Source organism: Canis aureus, chromosome 6 (assembly GCF_053574225.1).
Source record: "Canis aureus isolate CA01 chromosome 6, VMU_Caureus_v.1.0, whole genome shotgun sequence".
Taxonomy (NCBI): domain Eukaryota; kingdom Metazoa; phylum Chordata; class Mammalia; order Carnivora; family Canidae; genus Canis; species Canis aureus.
The window spans coordinates 28,566,169-28,573,818 of NC_135616.1; the positions used below are offsets into that span (position 1 = coordinate 28,566,169).

The following is a 7,650-nucleotide window of genomic DNA, read 5'->3' on the forward strand; positions in this document are numbered from 1 at the left end:
CATTTATTACTAGATATTTCAGATATTTGCTGATTTTTTTAATGGAAAGCCACTGTGACATGTGTGTGTATATGTGTGTACATGCATGTGTGCATATTTTGTGTTTGTTTACAAATATTTTGGTGATTTATGTTTTCCTTTTGCATCCCTATTTAAATGTATAAATCTCATTTATTTTTCTTGTTTTGTTGCATTGGCTACATCTGCCAAAGCCCTATGTAAAAGCAGTGACATCTGGTATCATTTGTATTGCTGTTCACTCTGATGTGAGCTCCTTTGGTGCTTCATCATTTAACCAATGTCCACTACTATATTAAGATAGATTTTTTTTTTTAAAGGAAGAAAGCTTAGTCTTAGTATCAGGAATATTTTTATTCATCAAAATTGATATGATATTGGTGGGTTTCTGAAATCATACCATCTCTAAATTTTGGAAGTCCCATTTACCTGATCATGTGTATTTTTGGTATGCTTATGATATTAATTTGTGTTGCTTTTTATTTGGGATTTTTGCATTTGTATTATCAGTAAGTCAGATCTGTAGGTGTGTGTATATGGTTCTGTGTGTATGGGGGGGGGCAATCTGGGTATATAAGTTTGCATTCTCTCTGTCAAATTTGAGGATCAAGGTTATGGAGGCCAAACTGGAAATGTCATAAAAATAAACCCTGGAACATTTGACAAAGCATAGACATTGTTCCTTGAGAGTTTTAAGCCCACATATTTCCTTGTGCCATTTAGAAGTTAATAAATATTAACACTGAGAGGTTTTTTTCTTTTTTTTTTTTTAAATTTTTATTTATTTATGATAGTCACACACAGAGAGAGAGAGAGAGAGAGGCAGAGACACAGGCAGAGGGAGAAGCAGGCTCCATGCACCGGGAGCCGGACGTGGGATTCGATCCCGGGTCTCCAGGATCGCGCCCTGGGCCAAAGACAGGCGCTAAACCGCTGCGCCACCCAGGGATCCCGAGAGGTTTTTTTCCATTGTGTTTCATTCATAGTTTAGATATTCTTTCTCTTCATGATTAAGTTTTGATTCACTTAAATTTTAATAGAAAATTGCTTCTTTCATCATTGTTGTGTCTTTTAAGTCTATGGATATGTGTACTTTCTCATTTCTAATTTTTAACCTATGTGTCTTTATTTTTACTTGAATATGTTGCTCTGTATTTTGCTATTTGGCTTTTCCTTTGAAAACTCTATTTCCAGAATTTATTGATTATATCATTTTAATTCATAATTTTAAAATATATTTTTAAATTTCTGCTTTCCTTGTGTTTATCTTAATTTTCTTCTGCTAACCAAGTTGGATGTATTTCATTTGTTCATTTCTTTTCACATTTCATTTTTAATTTTGTAAGAATTTAATTACATTAATTTTTTAGGATTCATATCCCTGAAAAAATGTCACCAAGGTTTTTATGTATAATTTTCTATTTATTACGACTTCTAAATAGCTATTTAAAAAATTTCAACAGTGTGATTTAAGAATACCTTTTCATCTTCCAAGTGGTTGTGTTTTGTTGTTTCTGCTCTGTAAAATTTATTTGCAATTTTTTTCCTCCTTACAATTTATTCAGATTTTACAATGCTTAGTATGCATTTTCATAGGGCTTCATGTACATTTGAAAAGATACAGCATTCTCTGTTGGTAGTATATAGAGTTAAATACATGTCTGTATGAGATAACTAAGATGAAATGTAGTACTGGGAGTTTTAAAAAATGTTATCTGATGTCACTGATGGGACCAGAGCATACACAGCTATTGGAGAGGGTATTATTCCATCTAAATACAACTGACCTTCCCATGGTCAGCCAGTGCCTGCAACAAGAGTCAAGCCTGGGAGTTCAAGCCTGGGAAGGCTGAACTTAGCCTGAGAAGATACACTAGAGCACAGCTGCACAGGAAGGTGAAGTGGGCTCATCTGTTGACAAGGACGATTTGTTTTTTCTTTTCCTTATTATAAGCTTTTAGTAAATCCTTGCTAAAGACTAGTCTGCTCTCAGCCATGGGACTTGAAAGACCGGTTTCTTCTAGACTTGTGCAGAGAGGGAAGAAGTAAAACCTCTGCAAGGTAGGTGGGCAGCAGAACTGACCCTTATCAGGCCCAGCTACAGCAAAGATGGTGTCTGGGCAGCTGAAGGAGGCAGCCAGAACAGAGGTATGTAAGGGCTTGATCTTTGGTATTGATGAGGCAGCTCTGGGGGTGAGGAGCCCTGAGGGGCTATAAGGAACAAGGGAACCCTTCAAGGTAGTTACTGCTTGCCTAATTAGATGGGTGCTTACAATGAACACAACTGGAGCTGTCAAATGAGTTTTACCTTAGATCAGACTAGTGCAGTTAAAAGACATTTAAATTAGAAATATTTTACATAAATATTATTAATTATACTGTTAGGAACCCTCCATTCTTTTCTGACAATATAATCGGTCCAAACCTGGGAGAAATGTGTTTAACTTTTCTGTGATTACTATATGGCTCTTAGTTTTATTGTTTGTCAGAGGCTCTGCTTTACATTTCATGATGCTATAATATAATGTGAGATGAAGACATGCATTTGTTGTATCCTAATTGTGGATTATACCCATAATCAATTTAAAATGCCCCTCTTGGCCTATTTAATGCTTTGTTTGCAATTTCCATCCTGTTTCCTTTTTTGTGTACATACATCTTGGCTAAGCATTTAACCTTTCCTTCTGACCTTGTTTGAGTTGTATCTTGTATATTTTATATTTTGACCAAACATAAAAAATGGCCTTTATTTATTAATGAGGGAGTTAATTAGATTGATAGTTATTTTCAAAACTGATACACATAGTGAACATTGCTATCCTCTGCCTAGAATCTGTTTTCTCCTTTTTTGTCCTAATGGAGCCTACATATTTCCATATTTTCCTTGAGCCAGAGTCTGCCCTACTTCTGTGGTAGGTGTGATAGGCCTAAATGTAATCCTACTCTGTTCCAGTGACTGGCTCAGCAATGAGCAGGCAATTCAGTCCTGGCCAAGACATTGAGAAAGCAAATGGGTTTGGAGGCTTTTCTGGATAAATGTCTTTGGTTCTAAGAAATCCATTGGAAATGACAGTCTTTTCCTCTGTTAGGCCTCATCATGTCTAGACACTGCACCTCAGCCTGCCATAGAGCATAGAGTGCCATCTTGCTGCCTGCCTGAGGCTGATGTCCTCACAAGGATAGGTGGCAGAGCAAAGAGATGGGAAGAACCTGGGTTCTTGAAAATATCCCTGAGCTTCTGAATCAATGGCCATTGTGGCTGTTCTACATGTTTTGTTTCTGCCACATTAAATTAGGCAAGTTTTTTTTTTTTAGACAAGTTTTTAATTGTTCTTTGAGCCAATATACATCCGGGTTTCTGATAATAGTAGCCAAAAGCACTTAAGTGACATATTATGTTCAATTTTTACATTTATTTCATTCTTTTAATTTATTGTTTCTCTTTTTTTGGTGTTGTGTCATTTATATATAGATTATGTTTTATTTACTCTTGTTTTCTCTTATGAATTAAGTCTGAGTCTGGTTTTTAATTCTACTAAAAGGTGAGTAGTTTAATATATATTTGCCCCTATATTTATAGAAGTATCAAAGTCAATAAAATAATGATAAGTATAATATTAGTATTGCAGTGTATGTTTATTGAGCTGTTAATATATACCATGTAATATGCTAAACAATGTATGTATGTTTATTCATTATGTCCTCACTGTAGGAAACAGAGACACAGAAAGTTTAAGTACTTGCCTAAATAAAGCAAATAAAGTCTATTCCTGCAGATGAGGAAATTAGTGCCATTTTACTTCATGCCATGCTTTTAGCTTTCCGATTTACTTCCTGGTTTTGTGTGTATGTATGTGTGTGTGGTTACTGTGGAATTTCAGAACCAGGATATTAATTAATTATTTTTATATTATGTATATTTTTTCAGTTAAAATATTTCATTTTGAATCCACATGTCCTACAACTAGTCTCAATTCAACATGTAATTTATTTTGATACTCACCATCATTTATTTTATTCTTTAAAGATTTATTTATTTATTTGAGAGAGAGAAGCACATATGTGTGCACACACAAACAGGGAGAGGGGCAGAGGGAAAGAGAGAGAGAAAATCTCAAGCAGAGTTCATGCCAAGCGTGGCGCCTCATACAGGCCAATCCTAGGACCCTCTCTTATCATGACTTGAGCAGAAATTAAGAGTCAGATGCTAAACTGAATGAGCCACCCAGGCACTGCCATCATTCCTTTTAATTCCCAATATTTTATTCTAAATTATTTAACACATTAAATTTTTTTTCAAAATATTTTATTTATTTATTCATGAGAGACACACAGAGTGAGGAAGAGACATAGGCAGAGGGAGAAGTAGGCTCCCTGCAGGGAGCCCGATGTGGGACTTGATCCTAGGACTCTGGGGTCACACCCTGAGCCAAAGTCTCAACTACTGAGCCACCCAGGTGTCCCTTAACACAATTTATTACTGGACTAATTAATATGTTTTTGAGCAATTTTATTCAGAATCTGTGTTTGCATATAGTTTTCACAGAATGATCACTTGGCTGGTTGTAGAATTTCCTCAGAAATTCTGTGTATATCTTTTATATGTTCTCATACTTACTGCTACGTGGACATTTGAGCTTCTTCTTTTTTCCCCTTGGAGTCTATCCATTTCATTTCTATTCAGATACAGGTAGTGTGTGTATTTACACAATTAATTTTCATTGCACAAGTAATTCCTGAAATATTCTCCTTCCACATATTAAGAACTTTCATTTAAAAAAAATTCTGTTTGACCTCCCTTCCCTCAACTCAGATTTTTCCCTGAGGTAACTACCATGAGCATTTTCCATGAATACTTCCAGAAAGTTTCTATGCATTCATAGAATACATGATACATATATCTATAATTGTAGACAGCACATAGCATTATTCCAGGGAAATGGTACTTTGAGAATGTATGTTGAAGGCATTGGTGAGGGGTTTGTGGTGGGATGGGGTGGATGTGCAGAGCAACCTGATTACCTAAGGAAGGAGATTCTTCTTTGCAATAGTAGGTACATGACCCAGTGTCTTCCTTATTCCATGGGAAAAAGTGAGGCCATCTTCTCAGGCCTATGGGCTTGTTTTCCATATTAGGCTCAGCTAACAAGTTAATCTGCACCTCAGCTCCAGAGCTCATGTAACAGTGGAGATTCTCCACTACGAGCACAACTCATGGCAACCTTATTATCACACTCCTTTTATGGATGGAGATTCTGGCCAAGGTATATTTAGCACTGTTAAGTTTTCCCATATTCTCATGTGATTTCACTAGGATTTGGAAAAAGCAAAGACTGGAACTTAGCTAGCAAGAGGCTAGCCTGGGGAGAAGCAGGCCAAATTGCTTAGAAAGGGCAGGTTGCCTGAAACTCTGGGAAAGAAGAATGTCAATTATAAGCCCTTTGCCAGTGCATCTCTAATCTTTTGAATAGAAAAGAGGGAGACTTCTTTTCATGAGAAATCAACTTGTCCAATGAGGACAGTGTTCTGAACATTGAGCTAAAGAGATCCTGGGAATGAGCTTGGGCTCTCCCTGGCCTGAGGTTTAGAGAAACAATTCCCTGCCTCTTTCCCAACAAGTAAACCGATTGTACCCAGCTTCTTATGGATCCCATAAGATTTGTTTCTCAAGTTAACCAATTTAGTAAAAATATGTTTTCCCAATTTAATTACTCCCATAACTTCAGAAGAGCATATGATGTTCCATATTACCACACCAAGCTGCTGGCATTCCTGCCAATGGCAAATGAGGCTCTCTGTCTGATAAGCCCAAGGAACTTGCTGTGGGTAGACAACCTGGGCCAGGCTTTTAGGAATTTTGAAGATAGAGCAATTTACCACTTTTATATGACTTAACATTTTGGTGTCATTCATGTCCATAAAAAAGGAACAGCCAAACAGACTGGTAAATGCTGACTTGTGCATCTGTTGGGTCTGGCAGCTCCTAGCCTCGTTTTAGTAGTGAGTGCTTTCTGGAACCACTCAGTCTAGTGGACTTCTCCCCACCCACATCCCTCTCCATATTGCCATCTGCTTTATTTCCTTATAACTCTTATCATGATCTGAACTTGTCTGGTGCATGCACTTCTTGCTTCTCTATCTTCCTTTCCAGAATGTATGCTTTGTGAAGCAGGGGTCTTGCCTGCCTCATCCACTGCATAGACACAGTTAAGAGAAGTGTTTGCCTTAGAGAAGGTATTCAATAAACATGTGTTTAACTTGTTGAATGAACTCATAAGTTAAAATACTAATGATGGAAGTTTGGGCACTGGAGTCCCAAATAGAGAAAGGAAACATGACACAAGATGACCCCAACTACATGGAGGTACTGCTTATGTTAGAAAAGCTTCCAAATGCTATGTGATCAAGTCCTGAGGCTCCTGGCCAAGGGAATAGGTCTTGGAAGGTCTTTTCTATTTTTACTCATAATAGATGATATTTGTATGTTGGAACAATAAGCTGGAAGATATGCATGAATACAGACAAATTTTGAATTTGAATTCAAATTATAAGTTACACAAATATAAGGTAGAGGAGATGTTTGCTTGATAACACTCTATGGAAACAAATTGTATTTTGGCTGACTCATCTTTTGTAAATGAATGGCATGAATAGCTATTAAAAATTTACACAATTAATGGAATATCATGTCTAACAATACAAATAAAATTAACATTCATTGTAGCCACCATTTATTTTGCACTAGCCATGTACAAGGAACTGTGTTTAATGTTTTGCACATGACTAAAACTCATGACAACCTTATTATCACACCCATTTTATGGATGGAGACGCTTAGATTCTGAATTTAACTTGTAGCAGGACACAATGCTCAAAGGTGGTGGAACCAAGTGTTTCTATTGCAGAAGGCTGTTCATAACCACTGATTGTCTCACTGCTCTACATGTATTCAAACACATCTGGGGCCTTGGGCTTAGTTCTAGTAGACATGTTTTAAGACACAATCAACTAGTGGATTCACAGAGAGGTCATGGGTATGGTAAAGGGTATGGAAACCACAGCATGTTGGGAACATTCAAAGAAAAGGAGGGTGTTTAGTGTAGAGGAGAGTTGATGGAAGGTGAGGTGAGAAATGAAAGGGCATCAAATGTCTTGCTTGGCTCTAAACAGCAGAATTGGAATAGCAGATGGAAGTTACAGTGAAGCAAGTTTCAGCTTGATATGAGAACTAACTTTCTAAAGATTAAAGATGTGGGATGAGCTTTTGAACCTATCTCCCTCTTCACCCTCCAAGCATATATAGCCACCTGTCAAAGATGCTGGATTTCAGGAGGGAGTCTCTTCCATTTCTATGAGTCTGGGATTTTCTAGATAGGTTTAAATTTTATTTAAAATAAAGGTAAAGATCATTTGAGCTTATTTAAGGTGAATCTTGTCAGGGAGCAGGGGGATTATATTACTCTCTGAGTTCCTGTCAGCCTTTTGAGCATGTAACTCTTCCAGTGCGGCCATAACTAGGGCGCATTTGAAGTCGGAAAAGGGGAGTTGTATTTGTTCTGAACCTAAATCCTCTTTAAAAATAATAATTCTTGGATGTTATTCTTATATTCAGTTCATTTCAAAGAGTCTTTC

At 36.9% G+C, this 7,650-nt stretch overlaps 1 long non-coding RNA gene across 2 annotated transcripts in view; it reads left to right on the forward strand.

Annotated features, from left to right (window-relative positions):
• Nucleotides 1–7,650, forward strand: part of LOC144315662 (uncharacterized) — a 330,188-nt gene that overhangs the window by 169,637 nt on the left and 152,901 nt on the right. The gene's annotated exons all lie outside the window — the stretch shown is intronic.